The sequence below is a fragment of the Panthera leo genome, chromosome B1 (genome assembly GCF_018350215.1).
Source record: "Panthera leo isolate Ple1 chromosome B1, P.leo_Ple1_pat1.1, whole genome shotgun sequence".
NCBI lineage: Eukaryota > Metazoa > Chordata > Mammalia > Carnivora > Felidae > Panthera > Panthera leo.
Genome location: NC_056682.1, coordinates 89,679,915 through 89,702,075, shown reverse-complemented (window position 1 = coordinate 89,702,075; position 22,161 = coordinate 89,679,915).

The window sequence follows — 22,161 nt, the reverse complement described above, 5'->3', positions numbered from 1 at the left end:
CTTCCTTAAGCCTCTTCCAACTTCCCCTTATTAAAATATTCCTTGCCTTACCCTGGGGGTGTGCTTTACTTTGCTATAACAAACTAAATAAACTTTGTGGCAATACAAATGTCTTCTAGATGGGTTTTGATTATGGGTGTGGCTGACACTTCCTTGACTCATTTCCACCTGCTCCTATTTTTTTTTAACCTTCTTTGCTTATTTTAAGCCTTCTTGGTTCTTTCCATTAGTGTCTCTGCCACTTTCCTCCTCATTTGCATCCATAAGATAGCTTCCTATTTCTCAAAAAAATATAAACACCTTTAGATAATGATTTTTCTTGCTTGTAGCATGGTGTATGCATTGCCAAGGAGTTAAAGAGTTAAGTTAAGTGGCTTGAGTTAAGAAAAGTGGCTTACAATTTCAAGGAGGAGATGGCAATAGTCTGGAATAGAGCTCTAAGATAGAACTGCAGAATTCAGGGACACATAGGAGATAGAATCATGAGACTGGAAGCCAAATGCTGCTCCCTTTGACTCCTGTAAAGATCCACATGTTTCAGAGGGCTGGGAAGAGGGGATAAGAGTTAGAGAGGAAGACTATGGAATTGTATGACTGAAATACTGGAATGGACAGTTTCTTAATTGTATAGAACCTTCTCATGAATGAAAATGCAGCTATTTTGCACAAAACTTGTGAGGCCTGCTGAAGAGTTCTTTCTAAAGCAATAAAGAAGATATAATTTGAAGACTGTGTAGAAGGAAAGAGAACAAGAAAATATGAAGTTTTTTCCTGAGTTGCATTATAGTCAATTTAGCTCATTCAGTGTTTCCTATGTATGTTATAGTTTACCATTTCCCAATTTTTCCATTTTAGATAATATACACTGACTTCCTACTATATCACATCATCTCCCCTTCCATCACCCCACCCTCCTCCGCACTCACAGGCAACTGAAATAAACATAAATATGAAAAGACTGTCCTTTGTTTGACTTTCACTGGAAAAATATCTGTGAAAATTTTTTTCAAGCTCTGGATAATGAATTATTCCTCCAGAATAATAGCTGTTTGCATCTTTCAGGCAACTGGGCAACCATTAGTCCAGGACCATTTTAATTAAATTTGTGGCTTGGTATTTATTTGTCTTTTTTTTTTTTTTTTTTTTGCATAACATAGATAATATGAATTTGTGTTGCAAATCTCCATGAGGGCATGTTTATGATGATAACTTCACAAGGATAATTAACTTAATCCCATAACTGTGCAGTAACATTTTTCTTGCAGTCACTGAAGATTGGGAGATGGAATTTATTTATTTTCAGAGGGGATAAATCTGTGGGATCTCAGCAACAATGAGTTTGTCTTCTATTTGACCTTTCCTGGGTTTGGGGTTTCTCCCTTTATCCCAAAAGCCTGAAAACCAAAGCCCAAACCTGATTCTATAAGTTACCTCAAGGAAAATGTGGCTGCAGTGCTTTTCTTACCTCTGTGGTTTCCCATTGTAGGAGAGGAACATCATTTTTCCCTCTACCTTTCCTAGTTCTTGGCTGAGACCCCAATAACAGAAAGACAGATTAACAAGAGGAAAAGTTCATTAATGCAAGTAGCTCACATCACACAGGAAAAAGCTAAACCCAAAACAACTCATATTGATAGCCTAGAATTCCAGCTTACATAGCATCTTCAGCAAAAAGACAATCCATTTGTAGAGAAATGACAGAACAAAGAGGCGTTTGGAATAAGGGTAAAAAAATGTGGAGAAATAATTAGAAAGATAAGGTTTGGTTTAACAAGATCTGTTTGTACAGCTTAATCAGTCCCCACACCTCCGGTAATAAACATGTCTTTTGTTCTGTTTCAGGAGGGCACTTCTCACCTGGGAGTTTTACCTCCCATTGGGTAAAAAAGGAGAGTCAGAGTACCTTTCCTACACTTGTTGCTCATGTGTGTTTAGCTGAAAGTAATCGATATGTCGAAGTGGCATTCCTTGGGTGATGGGCTCTGAATCCAACTCGACCCTCTCATCTTAGATTTTAGCCAAATAAATACTATCAATTTCAATGTCTTTACCCAGAAATAGTGTATTTCATCTAAATTAATTTATGCTGTTTTTAAAAAAAATATTATGGTTGGCTAAGTATGTTTCTTGAACATGTATGTGGATCTACCTAGAGCTGTATATCAGAAACATACTAACATTGTAACAGTAACTAACAGTAACATACTAACATTGTTAGGTGATAAATGAGATTTAGCCTACAATTAATAAAGACTAGCTTTTCAGAATGTATATATAATGCACAAACGTTATAAACACTTTTTTAAATACATATGGATGTATGATGTGTGAACACATGTAAAAACATACACACATATTACAGTGGTAATTTCAAATAACTTAATAATAACTTACAAATAACCAAAAATATACTCCCTAAAATAACTATCTGAACACTTGCTGTCCATGATAAACCCATAGTAGAGACATCAATAAAAATATTGATCCTAAATTATAAGTAAATCTTTTTGAATAGTCACCAAATTTTATACTACAGTTGTCTTCTAAATTGAATGTTTCTTAATTAAAACTTAGGAAATTTGTTTTATAAGAATTTCAACTTTTCTTCTTGTAAAAATAATAGATAATAATAAAGTTTAAAATAATTAAACTGTCACAATTTATTCATAAGAATAAATCATGATATAATTATAAGAATGGCATTCAGAAATGTCTCATATATATGTATGTATATGTATATATGTATACATAGATATGTATACATATAAATATATGTATAGTATATATGTATACATAAATGTATACATATCTATGTATATGTATGTGTGTGTGTGTGTGTGTGTGTGTGTGTATAGTGCTTCATATCATCCAACCTTAGTTTCAGAGATTTATTTTATTATAAATGAAACTTCCTCTTTAGAATGTAATAGTCCGTGAATATAGCCAGTGCACCGAATTTATTCAAGGAAACTGACAATAGAGTTGATTCTCCAGATGACTGAGAAATGAATCTTAGGATATTTTAGCAAGTATTCAGAATCAATCATATTGAGCTAGGTTCAAAGGAACTATATATACACAAAATAAAAGTCAACCTGTTTGCAGTGTTAGTCACAAAACCACTCGCTCATTTGTTTGTATTATTATTTGTTGAATGTATTGTGCACATTTCTTTCTTTTATAATTTTACTAACATTTTGAATTCTTCTCATCAGTAAAAGTTATCTGTCAATAAGGAAAACCTACCTTCTATATTCCTGGGCTCGAAAGTATATTATGGAATTTAATGAGAAATTTAACTCCTTTGGATATTTATCCTTCAATATTTATTTTTTATTTATTTATTTTTTTTAATTTTTTTTCAACTTTTTTTTTATTTATTTTTGGGACAGAGAGAGACAGAGCATGAACGGGGGAGGGGCAGAGAGAGAGGGAGACACAGAATCGGAAACAGGCTCCAGGCTCCGAGCCATCAGCCCAGAGCCTGACGCGGGGCTCGAACTCACGGACCGCGAGATCGTGACTTGGCTGAAGTCGGACGCTTAACCGACTGCGCCACACAGGCGCCCCTATCCTTCAATATTTAAATTAATCCTAAAGATTATTATTATTTTTTTTTTTTGCAGAAGGAACAAACCTTTTGTTTATTCCAGCTACGCAATTTAAAAATTAAAAAATTGCCTAGTTTCAGTGTTTATTTTATGTAGAATGTTTTAAAAAATCAGCCAACCATCTGATAAGTCCATTTTTTGATCAACACATGTCAAGTAAAAAATAAAGTAATAAAAATAAATAGAAATAAAGTAAGTAAGGTAGAAGGAAGGAAGGAGAGAAAGAAAAGATCCATGAGTATTATTTCTGGGGCAATAAACTCATGATCTGATGAAAAGTTATTTGCAAAATAACACCCACACAGTGTTTCTGTATTACACTTTTAAGATTTGAAGACTACATTAGGAAATTAAATGGAGCACAATTAGTTGAATACTTGAGTCTGTCATCTGCTATGTACTCAAAAATTCATAACTAAGAGCTGAATATAAGGGGGAAGCATATTTGAAACTATTTTCTATTCCCCCCAAATGTAGTAGAGGATAATACTATATACAGCCAGCAATGAGTAAAAATGAGCTGACATATAAAATCCCTAAAAACATATCTTTCCAGCTCCATCCCCTACTACCCTGCTAAGTCTTTCACAAATAACTTACTCTGTCAGAGTAACAAATAACTTACTCTGTCATTTTGAAGTAGTTTCTCATGTCCCTTTTGAAATCTGCTTTTGTCATACCTTTCTGAATTTTAAGCAGTTTCCTCTCTAGTTTTGGGGGGAATCGATGATATCTGACATAGTACACAAAATAAATATTTGTTGAATAAGTGAACAAATTGTAAGGTTGCCAGACAAGTTGTTTCTAATTTGAATAATGTGTAGTTAACAAGACAAGGGATATTTGGGGTAAAATATCTAAAGCAGAGAAAAATCATCCCTAGTTGGAGTCATGCTTTCTTGTCTTCTGTGAATAAATCATGTACTATCTTGTTTTAGGGATTTTTGGACACGCTGTCCCTTCCAACTAGAATGGTAAAGTACAGCCATTTCCTCCTGACTAACTGGAAGTCTTGTCTCAAATGTTACCTAACAAGGCCAATTTATCTAAAATTGTAACTTTCTATCCCAACATTATTTATTTTGCTTTCTTGCTTTAGGAAGCAAAGCAAAGCTTTTTCTCCTCAGCTTTATCACCACTAGCATATTATATAATTTATTTTTTCCATTTAGTTTAATATTTGTCTTCTACCTTTGAAAGTCAATTATCTCTCTCTCTCTCTCTCTCTCTCTCTCCCTCTCTCTCTCTCTCTCTCTCTCTCTCTCTCTCTCTCTTTCTTTCAACCTCTTTACTACTCTAAACAGTCCCTGGAAGAAAGCCTAAGCTCTTAATAAAAACTCAGTAAATAAATGAACATCTCATTCAAACTTCAGTAAATGAATGAACATATTCATTTTAGTAAAATATAAAATATAGAAAGCTCTATTTTAGAAAGCTCATAATTATTCTTAATTTTTGATGCTATTGCATTTGTATCACTCAGCATAAGCTAGGTTTTGCCAAGTTAGCCAACAAATTCAAAATCTCATTTAATTACTATAACAAGGGTTTACCTTTGTTTCCATTAAGTATCCAATATAGGTCTGTGGGGAGCTCTGTCATCATTGTCAGGCAGGAACTTAGACTAACAGAGAAATTATCTTAATACATGATCTTGAGTATGTTGAGGTATTAGGTCAAAAATAAAGGACTAGTTGCTATATCTTGTACAAAGAAGGAGTCATAATTTTTGTTTGGCCTTATTGACAGTGAAAATGGCAAAACCAAATTTACCTGTGCTGTTCCTTCTGCCTGGAATGTCCTTTCTCAAGATTTAACCCATTTACCAAGTGATCTGTTAAGCTTTCAGTTTTGAATTGGGTACAGAGATTAAAAGAAAAAAAAACGTCTCTGTATCAGGTTAAGAATGCAGTATGGAGCTATTCTCCTTCTTTGGCCAAATATTTCTGTATATCTGATCCTATTCCAAGTTTCTCTGGCAGATAGATAAGCAAGCTTTGCGGAACCTCTGCCAGTTATTGATAAGAGTATCATAGCACAACCCTTAGGACTTTAGATCTCAGGGCTTTAGAAAAGATTCATATCCCCTTCTAAGAAAACTATTGCCACTTTTAAAACAGAAAATAGCTTACTACTGGGCCTTCATGAACCCTGAATTCTTGGGCGAGAATGCAAAAACCTGAGCTCTAGGTATCATAATATCCATATAATCCCTAGTTAATGCTAAATTTATGGCATGTAGCAGAACTCTCTCTTTGGTAGGAGATTGGATTCCCTCTGGCTCTGAAGGATTAGGTAGCTGTTTAGGTAAGTGGTTAAGATTCCTATGAAGATACATCTGCTTCAAAGCTCCCGCCCAACTTTTTTTTCAACTATCTCCTATGATTTCATAGAAAGTTCTCTATAGAAGCTTAATGAAGAGACAAATAAATTAATTATATGTTTGTATGTATAACCTAGTTCTCCCTCTCCCTTCATCTTTTCATTACACTTAAAATTTGCCTGAAATACTTAACATTTTTCGTCCTTATATGAGATATCAAGGGAATATTGGTACTGAGTTTAAAACACTTACCAGATATGGGTAAAGAGGTTTATGGGATTATGTACCTGTAATTTTAGAAAGAGACCTAGTATATCTTCATTTGTACTAGGAATGAGCTAATAGTACCATAGTCCCTCCTTATCCATAAGAGACATGTTCCAAGACCTCCAATGAATGCCTAAAACCATGAATAGTACTAAGCTTAATACATACTATGTTTTTGTCCTATGCATACATACCTATGATAAGGCTTAATTTATAAATCAGATACAGTAATATATGAACAATAACTAATAATAAAATAGAACAATTATAACAATAAACTGTACTAAAAATTATGTGAATGTAGTCTCTCTTTCTCTCTCAAAATATCTAACTGTACCATACTCATTCTTTTTCTTATGATGATGTGAGATATGAAAACGCCTACCTGATGAACTGCAGCGAGGTGACTGATGAAGGCACTGTGATGCAGTGTTAGGTTACTACTCATTTTCTGCACAAGTCAAGAGAAGGATCATCTGCTTTCTGACCATGGTTGACCATGAATAACTAAAACCACAAAAAATGAAACCATGGATAAGGGAACTACTGTAGCACATAAGCACAATGGAGCTATTGATGTTTAATAGCTTTATGATAAGACACTGGTATGCATTGACAAAGAGGATGACCCTGCTAAATAGCATGTAGGTAACTCAGCATCATTTCTACCACTTTTTTCCTCTATTTCTCTATCATTTTTCAGCTTCAAAAATGTATTTCTACCAATATTTTTCTAATATGTTCCCAGAATAGGAGCTGACAATGAAAAGTTCAGGAGATGGAGGAGAAGAAAATCTCATTCTCTGGCAATAGCTGTACACAGGCAATGAAATCCTAGGCTGTGACTTCCAGAAGTTCTGAGATTAATCCATTTCGGTGCTGCAGATATATGGGATCACTGTGGCAACTTCCCTGACATTCTCAAGGAATATCTTTGCCAAAGAATAATTGATATGTGTGCTGATTTATATAACATGAGTTGAAGAGTAATTATTGAAATATCAGAAATGAAAATATCATGTCATGTGTATAGTTAACTTCTACATTCTGAAGAGTGGATATAAATAATTTTCTCTCTATCACCAACAATAAGAGAAAACAAATATTTCACTCCCATAAAAATATCTGTTGAGTCAAGTTAAAATCAGAATTTAGTCTAATGTTTGTAAATATAAAAATACAATTAACAAATCTATTAATTAGGTTAAAGTCTATAGTACTGTCATTCCAGGTAATTGTCTGTAAACTAATTAAAATTCCATAGATGCACAAGGACTGACAAAATAAAGTAAAATAAGAATGGTTTGACTCCTGGAGATAACTGAAGTAAGGAAATTTTGTAGGTAAATCAAACGTATTTGTGAAGTTTATGATAAATGAAAAAGAATGATAGATTATGGTAATTTTTTAAAAAGTCTAAAATCATCAAGTAATAATTTATATAAAAGTAAAAATATAATACAAAATAATGCAATTGAAGAGCTTCTCCCTTTTTATTGACTTGATATATTTATTGGCATTCTGTGTAAAAACATGAATTTATACACCAATTCATATTCATGCATATGCCTGGGTCTATATTTATATTCACTATGTAAAGTCATCAAGGAAAAGAAAAGAAAATCTCTCATTTATTTTAGGATATTTTGAATTTTTCTTTTTTTTGTCAGTTTAAAGCAAGACATTTTAATTTTATTTCTTCTTTTTAATATATGAAATATTTTGGGGCGCCTGGGTGGCTCAGTCGGTTGAGCGTCCGACTTCGGCTCAGGTCATGATCTCAAGGTTCATGGGTTCCGAGCCCCGCGTCGGGCTCTGTGCTGACAGTTCAGAGCCTGGAGCCTGCTTCGGATTCTGTGTCTTCCTCTCTCTCTGACCCTACACCGTTCATGCTCTGTCTCTCTCTGTCTCAAAAATAAATAAACGTTAAAATATTTTTAAAAAATATATGAAATATTTAAAACATAGAAAGATGACACTCTGGAGAACAGTGTGGAGGTTCCTCAAAAAGTTAAAAATAGAACTTGACTATGATCCAGCAATTGCACTACTAGGTATTTACCCAAAAGATACCAAAATATTGATTCACAGTGATACATGCACCCCCCCTCCAATATTTATAGCAGCACTATGAACAATAGCCAAATTATAGAAAGAGACCAAATGTTCATCGACTGATGAATGGATATATGTATATATGTGATGGAATACTACTCAGACATCAAAAAGATTGAAATCTTGCCATTTTCAACAACGTGGATGGAGCTAGAGTGTGTTATACTAAGCGAAATGTCAGTTACAGAAAGAGAAATACCACAGGATTTCACCCATATGTGGAATTTAAGAAACAAAACAGATGAACATAGGGAAAAGGAAGGAAAAATAAAATAAGACAAAAATAGAGAGGGCAGCAAATCATAAGAAACTCTTAATTATAGAGAGCAAACTGAGGGTTGCTGGAGGAGATGTGGGGGGATGGTCTAAGTGGGTGATGGGCATTAAGAAGGGCACTTGTGATGAGCACTGGGTGTTATGTGTAAGTGATAAATCTCTAAATTGTGCTTCTAAAACCAATACTAAATGGTATGTTAATTAACTTTAATTTAAATAAAATCTTGGAAGAAAAAAAATAGGAAACTCGGGGTCAGAATCCCTTACATATTTTTATTATTATAATGAAGCCTCTAGGAATGTTTATGCATACACATACACATATACACATACATACACAGGGCACTCTGGAGTATATACACACACAATCATTTCAAAACTAAAAACCAATATTGAAACTATTTATATAATTGATCATGGCTAATTTAGTTGATGTGAAAGATAATTTAAAAATAGATAATAAAATATGAAAAAAACATGGAAACACTTTTAAAAGACATGAATGGGAAGTGCTCATGAATTTAAATATCAATGAGTTATAAATGCATACACGTGGTTTCAGCTTCAAAATATAAAGAGCTTGGATGTCATCACTCCTATTCTTATAACAGTAAAAACAGAACAAAATAATAGTCAATAATTTTTTTTTAGAACCAGCAGAGTTTTGAAGTCCAGGGCAAAATCTCTCTACATCTTAAAAGACACTGGTGAGAATCAAAATGAGATGATTTTACCTGAATCAGGAGGAGCTGGAGCCATAAAGTGGTAGTAACATTTACATGGTAATCTCCTTCTTTCTGGAATCTTGAGTGTGGACTATTTTGAGAATAAGAAAGTCCTGGTCCCAATCTCAAGGTACCCCAAAAACTGTCATGAATTTTACCTCAAGGAATCTACGGAGATTCCCATGTTCAATGTTTGAGAAAATTCCCCTCACATTTCCAACAAGAGAGGGGAAAAGTATCCATTTTCAAATACTCCTGGAATGTTTTCCATAAGAAATGGCAACACTCCTAGAGAAAAGATTTAATCACAATGTTATTCGAGTTGGTGGAAGGACAATTAGCCAACTCTCAATCTGTTAGGATTGCTGTCTCACCGAAGAGGAGGGGGAAAAACAAAACAAAATAAAATTTAAAAATATTTCTGGTCAGGGTGCCTGGGTGACTCAGGCAGATGGCAAATTAAGCATCCAACTTCAGCTCAGGTCATGATCTCATGGTTCATGAGTTAGAACTCTCTGCTGTCAACACACAGCCCACCTCGGATCCACTGTCCCCCTCTCTCTGCCCTTCCCCCATTTGCACACCCTCTTTCTCTCAAAAATAAATTTAAAAAAATTAAAAAATAAATAAAAAATAAATATAAAAATATTTCTGGTGGTTTCTAATTAGTATGTAAGAAAATTAAAGCTTATCACTCCCATTTACACAGGAAAAAGCTAAAAAAAAACCTCAAAACCAACTTTTCTTAGATCCATCAGGGAACTGTGGCCACAGTTCAAACCACTACCTCCCAAACTGGAGAAACAGATAGACAGATACAGGAATGACAATTTACTAGAGAAGAATCCTATGGAAACCATTATAGGGTAGGAATACTTACTCTGTAATTGATGAATCTTGGAGGTCCGATGTGGACATGTTGAGAGTTTAAAATTCTGGAGGGGGCAACCAATCTTGGGGGTCTCTCATACTTTGTGAGTTTTATGCCCTACTTTGTTATTATAGTGTAAATCAGAGAAAAATTCCCAAATCCAAAATTTGGCCATAAGATTCTTGTTTCCAATCCAGAAAAAGGGAAAGAAGTAAGACTTCTTCATTTTGAAGTAAGACTAGAGCATTTTTTCAAAAATTCTTAACAAGGCCAGTCCTCAAGAAAGTTTTACCAAAGCCTAAACAAGTGGAATTTTACCAGAGCCTAACCAACCTGGGGGTGGGGGGGGTGGGAGGCAAGAACTATCTCACCTAAGGTGGTCAGGGTGGGGTTAAGAAGTACTCTGAAAATTCATCACAGTCCAGGGACAGAGGCTCACCAAAAGGCTGGGACCTAATCATAGGATTATAGCATACTTTCCCTCCCTCACACCTTTATACCACATCAGTATATCTCCTGTATAATAACAGGGAAATACATCTGAAAGAAATGTATATTTCATATCTTAAGAAGAAATCTCTAAGAAAGCCCACATTTAATGGGGGAACCAAAAATAAGGGAATAAGAGGAAACTTTAGCCTCTGACACCTTCATATACAGCAAAAAGTAAACATAGCTAACCCCTGGCCAGATAAACACAAAACCTCACGGTAAAGGTCTATGTATCTCAGTTCCTTTTACTTAGGACATCATCTACATTTCCAGATTTCAACAAAAATTTACAAGGCACACAAAAAGGCAAAGAAAACATTTTGAAGAGAGAGCACAAGCATCAGAACCAGATGCAGATATGACAGAGATGTTGGAATTACCAGAACAAAAAGTTTAAATAATATGATGAATATTATTAATAATATAATATGATTAATATCTAACGGCCCTAATGGAAGAAGTGGACATACTAGAAGTAGATGGGTAATATAAGCTGAGAGAAGGAGATGCTAAGAAGTAATCAAAAATACGGCAACTGGGTGGCTCAATCCGTTAAGTATCTGACCCTTGATTTCGGCTCAGGTCATGATTTCACAGTTCATGAGTTTGAGCCCTCACTTGGGCTGCTTGGGATTCTCTCTCTCCCTCTCTCTTCCTCTTTCTGTCTCTCTCTCTCTTTCTCTTTCGTTGCTCCTCCCCCACTCACACAGATGCATGCTCTCTCTTTCTCAAAAATAGACTTTTTAAAAGTTAAAAAAGTGCAGCAACAGAAATGAAGAATTGTAATTATTACTTAAGTTTCTAACAGGTTTTATTTAAAGTCTTTTGTATGAAAGTTTATGAATGTCTGAGAATTTAATATTCTACACATCACTTTTATTTTGCAGTAAAATAAAAATTTAGAGTTATAAGGATTTCAATTTTATGTTGTGTACAAGCCTTAAAGTTACTAGTTAACATTCTTTCTCTTCATACATATCTATGCCTTTTTTCTATGTCAAGTGTTAATTGTTTGGCTTGGCTTTAATTTTGAGTCAGAGCCTTTATCTGGCTCTGTGACTACAAGAAAAAGGTCTCCATGCCAAAGTTGTGATTAACTTTATAGATGCAGGAGAATTATGGAAATGCATCATGCAAAATGCCTACTTGCCAAAATTATTTCATGACCTTGTGCTTAGGCTGAGTTTTAAATAATTCAGTGATGTATTGAATGAATAAATTTGTATTGCTTGTTACTCTAAACAGTCATGCATTCACTTTCCTTTGCCATTTTTAATAAAGCCTAGTTTTCTAATATTCATGAAATATTGCATTTCAATTAAATTACATAGGTTTTGAGAAAATAGTTTGCCCTAAGCTGTTTAGTGTTGACACCAACTGTCATTTGCTTTTTCTTTGGTATAATGCCCAAGGAGGCTTTTCAGTACAACTAACGCAAAGCACTGTCACTCTTTAATGAGATACTTTTTGATCATGTATAACACAACACTGTCTGAGGAATAGAATAATAAACCTAGACCATATTTTGTTTACGAGGGATATGATATATCAAAATATGCAGAGACTTCAAAAGAAACTTTTGCTACTTTAGTGGAAATTATATGTGTACACTGGTCTAACACTAATGATTTCCAAGCAGGTGCATGAAACCCATTTGAGTTTCTCAATCTTAGGCTTTGTCTCTCACACACACTACCTATCTTCACGGTACACAAATAAATGGACAAAAGAGAACAAGCAGATGTTTTAATTACTCCATTAATTTAGCCTTTAAAAGCTATAAACTCTCATTCAGCTTTTATCTTTTACTTACCTGTTGCATCTGCCCCGTATCTCATGATATTAATTCCTCAAATAGTTTTGACGTTCTCTGGTTATTTTTTACTGAATCAGGACATTGGTTCTGAAAATCAAAACGACCTTCTGTAACTAGAAATAATGGTAGTATTCTTTCTGGTTGCTAGGTCTGGTGCTTTTAACATATTCTCCTATATCTAATTATAATACATATAATTAATAATGAACTAGGTTTATTTTGCTAGTAACATAGTTTTAGTCAATTTTAGATATTATGAAACTATCTAAATTTGCCATCCTCTTAAATAAAAGCAATACAAAATTGAAATGTATGACGCTTTACACTTGGAATAGCATGAAATAATAGTATCTACATATTAATAAGCACTTTCTAGTTGTCTTAAAAGTTTTTTCATATGTTCTATATGCCATTGGGTTGATAGCTTTGGATCATTTCACATTAAAATTATTGACATTTTCATGACAAAACACTCCTTTCAGTAACCCTTTCATTCACCTATGGTCTCTTCTACTATAAAGACAGGTGGTTTCAGGCAGCTGGGATTCTATAACACATAAGAATTTTCTATCTACTCCGTTGCAGAAGGCTTAGAAAAATACCCAGTCAGAATCTGCCATGGGAATTTTGGAAAGCATTTTCAGTTTTACCAAAAGTAAGGAAAAATAACCTTATTCATATATTATCTTGAATTCACTTTATCCACTGTGTATAATCCATGAAAAACAGGATAACTTCAGGTTGCCTAAACTATCACACTACTACTCATTTTGTTTTGTGTAAATGATTAATAAATTAAGATACAATAATATAGCTTAATGTAGTGCAAAATAATACTATTATATGGTTTAATTTTTTTCAGGAGGCTTTTAAAGATTACCTCATTAATTTAGATAGCGATTACCCTCACCTTCTATGCGAAAAGACTCATCTCTAGCCATATAAAGAGGCAGACTTCTTTTTTTTTTTTTTTTTTTTTATTTTATTTTTTAATATATGAAATTTACTGTCAAATTGGTTTCCATACAACACCCAGTGCTCATCCCAAAAGGTGCCCTCCTCAATACCCATCACCCACCCTGCCCTCCCTCCCACCCTGCCCTCCCTCCCACCCCCCATCAACCCTCAGTTTGTTCTCAGTTTTTAACAGTCTCTAAAAAGAGGCAGACTTCTAAAGTGACCACTGGGATTCCTCTCCTCTGATGTATGTGCTTTGTGTACTTTTCTCCTCTTGGGTGTGAAAACAATCTGTGAATATAATGGGATAGAAGCACCTTTGATATTAGCTTTTATGGCAAAAATGATGGTATAGTTATCCCCATGATTATATCACAAAGACTGTCCATCATACCAGACAGGAGAGAAATTATTTTGTCTTTAAAGAAGTAAGCATCCATGTTGTGAAAGAGTCAAATAGATAGGTCTAGGTACTAAGAATGACCCCTCACAGTCAGAAAAAAAAATGGAGAAATCATTCCTACAACTGCAAGGAAATGACCTTTGCTAACAACTAAATGAGCTTGAGGAAAACAAACATTAGATGAAATCAAAGCCCCAGCCAACACATTGATGTATGTCTGGTTAAGACTTTGGGAAAAGACCCAGCTACCCCATGTCATGTATTCTTACCTTCAGAAACAATGAGACAAATCTGTTGTTTTCAGTGTTTAAATTTGTAGCGATTTATTATTCTGTAATAGAAAATTAATACAGCATACAGGGTTTTAAGTTGAGAGATACCAAAATTATAAATATATTTGAAAGTAATTTGAATGTATAACATTTATGTTATGTTTGTTTTAATGTGTTAAAAACTGCAAATACCAATTCAAAATAATACTATAAATACTATAGCATAGAATATATATATATATATATATATGTACACAAATAATATGTTTACATAAGGATTCATATATACATGCTTACACTCATACAAATGCACATATACACACACATCAAAAATATATATCACTAAGTGATATGGGAAGCTATACAGCCCTAAATAAGGTGAAAGTTTAAAACTGAATATTATATATCTTTTTCACAATTATGGAAGAAAGACTGCAAAAACAAATAGGAAGGATTGTGTACATGAGTTCATTACCATCTTCTAGAGCAGGAATTTAATGTTACTGATTATGTATCTTTAAATTTTCACTATAATAAAGTAAGTAAATGAGATATTTAGTTGAATAAAATATAATTATAACTTAGGACAACATAATATTTTAATTTTAAATTTTAACATCATTTTAATTAAATAATTTTATTATATTAAATTCTAAAATATAAATACATTTAAATAAAAATTTATATCATATTGGGCTCTGTGTAAATCTAATAAAGATAAACACTTTAACATATCAAAAGTAGTATATAAAGTTGATTTTTATGTTTCTATTTTGTATAGAACTCTTTATTCATTTTTAATATTTATTTATTTCTGAGACAGAGAGAGACAGAGCATGAGTGGGGGAGGGGCAGAGAGAGAGGGAGACACAGAATCAGAAGCAGGCTCCAGGCTCCGAGCTGTCAGCACAGAGCCCGCCAGGGGGCTTGAACTCACAAACCATGAGATCATGACCTGAGCCAAAGTCGGTCGCTCAACCGACTGAGCCACCCAGGCGCCCCTCTTCATTCATTTTTATAATGACTGTTTTACATTTTTTAATATAAGCAGATTAGTTTTAATGTAAATGAATCCACTGAAATATAAAAGAATTTTCACATTTATAAACATATTTTTCTAAGACCCCAAATCATAAGATAAAATGTAGGCAAGAAAAAATAAATGAACTACAATTAGTGTGTTTTTTGTGGTAGGAACTGTATTTTAAAGAGAAGATTAAATATCAACCATTGACACAGAGACCAAAGGTGTCTATATACTGTTTTTTTTTCCAAGAAAAGACTTTAAGTGTAATTTCAACAGCCAGCCAAACATGTCGTAGTGTTATCTACCTCAGTTATTACACTTTTTCTATTCATTGGCCTTCACACTGTGGTTGAAACCTAGTACAGATGCGTAATTCCATAATCATGGGAAAATTTAAATATTTTGATGACAATGTATTAAGTTAGCATAATAAACCTTAAGAATGTGACTTATTCAATTCAGTATTTTTAATAACAATTTTAGACCCTTCAAGTATGCTGAATTTCTAAATGAATTTATAATAAAATTTGTATGTATTGTCAATATTATTGATTCTTATATTCTCACTTAAAAAAATAATAGTATCCTCTTCCATTAGTGTCAAGTTAACTTATGTCGTTCTTCCTCTTTATGAGCTAATAAAAACTAATCTAAGATATTGCTCATTTTGCATTTGGAAATACCAAGGAGAAAATGAAATCTTAGTTCTAGTTCGTCAGTTCTGAAATTTGAACTAGCTGAATTTGTTCAAACTACAATAATGGAAATGTTTTGTAAATGGGCTAAATGAAAGGATCTGAAATGATAATTGTAGGCCTAGGTTAGATATTCTTTTGTTTAATTAATTTATTTATCTTGAGAGAGAGAGAGAGAGAGACAGGGAGATGAGTGGGGAGGGTCAGACAGAGAGAAACAGAGAGAGAGGGAGAGAGACAATCCCAAGCAGGTTCCATACTATCAGCACAGAGCCTGACACTGGTCTCCATCTCACAAAGTCTGAGATCATGACCTGAGCTGAAAGCAATAGTCACATGCTTACCCATTGAGCCACGCAGGGACCCATAGATTGGATATTCTTAACAGATTCATTTCTTATTAGAGGAGATTCTGGTATAAATTATTCCCATAATAAAACACACTTTTGAGAATAGAAATAAATTTAAAATAAATACAGGTAAAGGAAATTGATTAGATCTTCAGATTATATAGAAAATATTCAGAATATATAGAAAAAAGTAAAACTTTACTTAAGATGAGTCCAATTTAAAAGCCCTACCTCTCAGTCTAACTTTTGATTTCTGAAACTATCATGGTTACTAAATATAACAAAACTTCGTATTCAATTATATAACAACTTTCATTATTGTTATTAATGTATTTATGTATATGTAATGCAGATGATAATATTTAATTTAAATTTATAGTTTGTGGGTACCTCTAATTTTGATTGGTATATATTTTTGTAAATGTTTGTTTATTTTTGAGAGAGAGACAGAATATGAACAAGGGAGAGGGGTCAGAGAGAAAGGGAGACACAGAATCTGAAGCAGGCTCCAGGCTCTTCGCTGCCAGCACAGAGCCTGACATGGGGCTTGAACTCATAAACTCTAAGATAATGACCTGAACTGAAACCAAAGGCTTAACCGACTGAGCCACCCAGCTGCCCCTGATTGGTATATTTTTATTGATAGTAAAAAACACTTCATTCTCTGTAAATTTGAAATGCAATGCTTGATGACTACTCTTGGGATACTCCTTGATATCCTAATAATCCAATTTTTATATGCAATGAATTACACATTGGGGAGAATGTGAAAGTTTTCTATCCAATGTGAATGCTGGTCCAATAGTATGTTCAACATCTATTATGTACTGTGTTATAATGAGTATATTTCGGTTGATAAAATGAATGCGAACATTCTATAATGTTCAACTTATGCAGACTTTAATTTAAAGGACCTGTCAGCTGGGATTTCCAAAGCCTAAATGTTCATGTCACAATTCATATTCATAGTTCACATCTCCAGCAATTTTTTTGGATTTCATGACAGGGCCAATTCTTCAGTTGTCTGAATCTATACAACTGTTATGTCTTAATATTTTAAATTTTACGGAGCACAATGTATTCCATTGACTCACATTTATACACTCATTGTGCAAATCAATATTTTTCTTTATAATAATTTTTCTACATTATCTGTGGTCAAGAAAAACCTTCCTACCACCATATGTAAAAGATGTTTAAATAGAATGATAAAATGTCTGGGGGTAGTAAGTGTTCCTTTATCCAATTTATTTTTGTAAAAATATAATTATGTGTAGGTACATTTGATCCCTTACAGAATGTAGACATCAATAATAATATAATGTAAGCTGCAGATCTCAGTCGTTGGGTAAATTAAAGCAATAAAATATTTTTCTTTTTCCATAAAAAGACATTGTTTATTAGCATATATAAGGAATAAAATCAGAACTTCCAAAGTACAGATAACTATGTAATGTTAAAAAGAAAAATGAAAAATACTCTCATCAGTTGAAAAAAAATCTTGCCTTTTCCATTAATGGAAAACATTTATGATCAGAACATATAATCAAAACAATTTTTCTGTGGTGTAGAATAGTAGTGTTTTAGTATTAATCATTTATTAATAAAAATTAAAGTAATTTTTAAATATTAATTCTAGAATATGATCGCAAAAAAATGGCATACCCCAATTAAAGGCTGAACAGATATATGGAAATGTAACTTTCTCCTGACTTAGCTTCTTTAGCCTGTACTCATATTTTCCTATTTTGCTTTGTTTTTACATTTTTTCTAAAGCCAGACTGTCATCTATAATGTCAAATATAAAATAATGATAGCAGTAGCTTGAAAACTACAGCATATTAACATAATACCACAGCAAGGTATCAAAGAAGGGTACAATCGAGAAACTAAAAAGAAGCAATGACAATCTCTTAGTTCATATCCTTCCCCAAAAGTTCTGTGAATCTCTCCTTTGATTCATTTCACTTCAAATTTATTTATCAGAAACTAGAATAAAGGAAAGTATATTTCTTTGAGAAATGTGTGAATAATGGCAGTTATCCAAATATGTCTAATTTCCTTATTTGTTTATATTTGATTGTTTATAATATTATTGTTTTAGTCCTAGCACTTTGTTCTAATATTTATAATATTTCACCGATTTCCAATTGATTTTCGAGTTACCTAAGACTCACAATGTTATATGTGAAAGCATCCAAGAAATGTACTGCTGAACTGGACCTATGTTTGGCTAAAGTAAAATCTGGTGAAAAGTATTTTAATATATTAGTTTTCAGTTCCCTTTATATTTTATTTTCAAAGGAAATTCAGAGAGCTCTAGATGCCAAATACTTTTTACTTAATCTGTTAGTAAATAATTGTATTCATTTAAAATTCCGTAATTAAAAGGAGTTAGGTCTGAAACCAATAGTGTTTATGGCAAGGCTTCAGGATTCACGGTTAAGATATGCAAGTAAATTCCTTCCCTATATAACAGAAATGAAAAAGTTGACTTTGAAATTGAAAAACTATACCATTTACATTAGCATCTATCTATCTATTATATATATATATGTATGTGTGTATATATATATATATGTATGTGTGTATATATATACATATATATACATATACATATGTATACACACATACATGCGCATGTATAAATCTAACAAAATAAGTATAAGACCTACATAAGGTAAGCTACAAAATTTTGTTAAAATAAATCAAAAGTAAATAAATGCTTTGAAATTGAAAAATTATACCATTTACGTTAGCATCTATTATATATATATATATATGTATGTGTGTATATATATACACATATATATACATATACATATATATACACACATACATGCACATGTATAAATCTAACAAAATAAGCATAAGATCTACATAAGGTAAGCTACAAAATTTTGTTAAAATAAATCAAAAATAAATAAATGCAGAGATATCCCATGTTCATGCAGAGGAGACTCAATAGTGTAAAACTGTGAGTTCTTCCAAACTTGATCTTGATCATAACAATACCAATCAAATCTCAGCAAGTTATTTTGTGGGTATTAACAAACTGATTTTAAAGTTTATATGGAGAAGCAAAAGACCCAGAACTAAAAGAGCTAACACGATACTGAAGGAGAAGATAAAGTTTAGTACTGACACTACCAGACTTCAAGACTTATTGTAAAACTATACTAAACAAGACAGTGTGATAGGTGAAAGAATAGACTGATCAATGGAATAGAACAGAGAGACCAGAAACAGATTCTCATTAATATAGTTAACAGATCTTTGACAAAGAAGCAAAAACATAGTCTTTTCAAAAGTGGTGCTGGACCAACTGGGCATTCACAAACAAAAGAAATCAAAATGAATCCAGACACAAATCTTACATCCTTCACAAATGTTACCTCAAGATAGATCACACCTTAAATGTAAAATACAAAACTATAGAACTCCTAGAAACATAGGAGAAAACCTAGATGACCTTGTGTATGGCCATGACGTTTAGATATAACATCAAAATTATGCTCCATAAAACAAAGAATTGATAATCTGGACTTCTTTAAAATGAAAATAAAAAATGTCTGCTGTGAGAGATACTGTTAACAAAATGAGAAAGCAATACACATACTGGAAAAAAATATTGGCAAAAGACATATCTGATAAAGGGCCATAATCTGACATATACAAAGTTTTTTTTTTTTCATTATATTTATTTTTTATTTTTTTTCAATATATGAAATTTATTGGCAAATTGGTTTCCATACAACACCCAGTGCTCATCCCAAAAGGTGCCCTCCTCAATACCCATCACCCACCCTCCCCTCCCTCCCACCCCCCATCAACCCTCAGTTTGTTCTCAGTTTTTAAGAGTCTCTTATGCTTTGGCTCTCTCCCACTCTAACCTCTTTTTTTTTTTTCTCCTTCCCCTCCCCCATGGGTTTCTGTTAAGTTTCTCAGGACCCACATAAGAGTGAAAACATATGGTATCTGTCTTTCTCTGTATGGCTTATTTCACTTAGCATCACACTCTCCAGTTCCATCCACCAACGGAATGGGAAAAGATATTTGCAAATGACATATTGGACAAAGGGCTAGTATCCAAAATCTATAAAGAGCTCACCAAACTCCACACCTGGAAAAACAAATAACCCAGTGAAGAAATGGGCAGAAAACATGAATAGACACTTCTCTAAAGAAGACATCCAGATGGCCAACAGGCACATGAAAAGATGCTCAACGTCGCTCCTTATCAGGGAAATACAAATCAAAACCACACTCAGATATCACCTCACGCCAGTCAGAGTGGCCAAAATGAACAAATCAGGAGACTCTAGATGCTGGAGAGGATGTGGAGAAACGGGAACCCTCTTGCACTGTTGGTGGGAATGCAAATTGGTGCAGCCACTCTGGAAAACAGTGGGGAGGTTCCTCAGAAAATTAAAAATAGACCTACCCTATGACCCAGCAATAGCACTGCTAGGAATTTACCCAAGGGATACAGGAGTGCTGATGCATAGGGGCACTTGTACCCCAATGTTTATAGCAGCACTTTCAACAATGGCCAAATTATGGAAAGAGCCTAAATATCCATCAACTGATGAATGGATAAAGAAATTGTGGTTTATATACACAATGGAGTACTACATGGCAATGAGAAAGAACGAAATATGGCCCTTTGTACAAAGTATTTTTAAAACTCAACAGAGGGGCGCCTGGGTGGCTCAGTCGATTAAGCGTCCGACTTTGGCTCAGGTCATGATCTCACGGGTCGTGGGTTTGAGCCCCGCATCAGAGCCTGGAGCCTGCTTCGGATTCTGTGTCTCCCTCTCTCTCTGACCCTCCCCTGCTCATGCTGTCTCTCTCCATCTCTCAAAAAATAAATAAATGTAAAAAAAAAAAAATTAAAAACTCAACAGAAAGTAAACAGTAACCCAACTAAAATCGGCTAAAGACCTGAACAGACACTTTCTCAAGGAAGATATGTAGATGGAATTTAGCATATGAAAAGATGTTTCACATTAGATGCCATCAGCAAAATGCAAACTGAAGCCACAATGCCACACCTATTAGAATGGCCATAATCCGGAACAATGATTACACCAAATGTTGTTGGGGATGTGGGGCAACAGAAATTCTCATACACAGCTGTTGGAAATGCAAAATGGCACAGCTATTATGGAAGATACTATGGCAGTTTTTTACAATACTAAGTGCACTCTTGCCATATGATCCAGGAACTGCACTCCTTGTAGTTACACAAAGGAGTTCAAAATTTGTGTCCACAAAAAAAACTGCTTATGGATATTTATAGTAGCTTTACTCATAATTGCCAAAACTTGGAAGCAACCAAGATGTCCTTCCGTAGGTGAACAGATCAATAAAGTGCAGTACATACGGACACTGAAATATTCAGCATTAAAGGAAAATGCACTATCAAGCCATGAAAATACATGAAGGAGGCTTAAATGCATACCACCGAATAAAAGAAGTCAATCTGAAATGACTATATACACTTGATTCCAACTGTATGACATACTGGAAAAGGCAAAACTATGGGAGCAGTGAAAAGGTCAGTAGTTTTCAGGGTTGGAGAGGGAAGGAGGGATAGATGGAGGATGGAAGATTGTAATGTCAGTGAAAATACTGTGCATCATAACATAATGGTAGAAATATTTCATTATATATTTGTCCAAATTCATAGTATGTGCAACACAGAGAATCAACCCAAATGCAAACTATAAACTTCGGGTGATTATGCTGAGTCAAAATAGGTTTATTAATTATAACAAATGTACCATCCTGGTGAGAGATGTTGATAATGGGGGAGGTTATGCAAGTGTTGGGGCAAGACGTATACTGGAAATCTCTGTGCCTTCCTCTTACTTTTGCTGTGAATGTAAAAATAAACCCTTATTTTTTTAAAGGAATTTGGTAGTCACCATGTTTAACTAAATTCTTGAACTAGATAAT